Raw genomic sequence first — 687 nt, forward strand, 5'->3', positions numbered from 1 at the left:
CTCCGCGAGTACTCTATCCCCACTGTTGCCAATGTGCCCGTTGGGCCAGCTATCAACATGGGCGATGCGCACTTTCAATTGAAGACTAGCCTAATCATGATGGTGCAGGCTAGTCCGTTCTATGGACTATGTAGTGAGGATGCCAACGCTCATCTACAACACTTCCTGGAGCTGTGTGACACCATTGTCATGAAGGATGTCACACTTGAGATGATCAAACTATGTCTGTTTCTGTTCTCCCTTTTGGGGAGGTCAAAATAGTGGTTCTACAAGGATCGGGAAGCTATCAACACATGGAACAAGTGTTCCATGGCATTTCTCACGAAGTTCTTCCCGATGGGCAAAACCAATGCCCTTTGTGGAAGAATTTCCAACTTCTAGCAGACAACATAAGAATCCATCCCAGAAGCATGGGAGAGGTTACAAGAATACATCCTTGCCTGCCCACACCATAGGATGGAACATTGGTTGATTCTTAAAAACTTCTACACCGGCTAACTTCCACATCCAGAGCCACATAGATGCTACTGCTGAAGGAGACTTCTTCTCACTCATAGTCAATGGAGCTATGGCTCTCATTGAGAAGATGGTCTCCAACCAGGGTTGGAGTGACGACAGACTCCAAACCCAAGAAGACGGCATGCATACCATGGAGGAAATAGATATGATGCCTGCAAAGTTGGATCT

The 687-nt window shown here is 46.7% G+C and overlaps 1 non-coding gene across 1 annotated transcript; it reads right to left on the reverse strand.

Moving 5' to 3' along the window:
• Window positions 1-351: 351 nt before the first annotated feature.
• Window positions 352-458, reverse strand: LOC136511353 (small nucleolar RNA R71). Its single transcript, XR_010772685.1, has one exon. It is a non-coding gene; the product is annotated as a small nucleolar RNA R71 (small nucleolar RNA).
• Window positions 459-687: the final 229 nt, after the last annotated feature.

The sequence above is a fragment of the Miscanthus floridulus genome, chromosome 1, assembly GCF_019320115.1.
Source record: "Miscanthus floridulus cultivar M001 chromosome 1, ASM1932011v1, whole genome shotgun sequence".
In the NCBI taxonomy this organism is placed as follows: Eukaryota; Viridiplantae; Streptophyta; class Magnoliopsida; order Poales; family Poaceae; genus Miscanthus; species Miscanthus floridulus.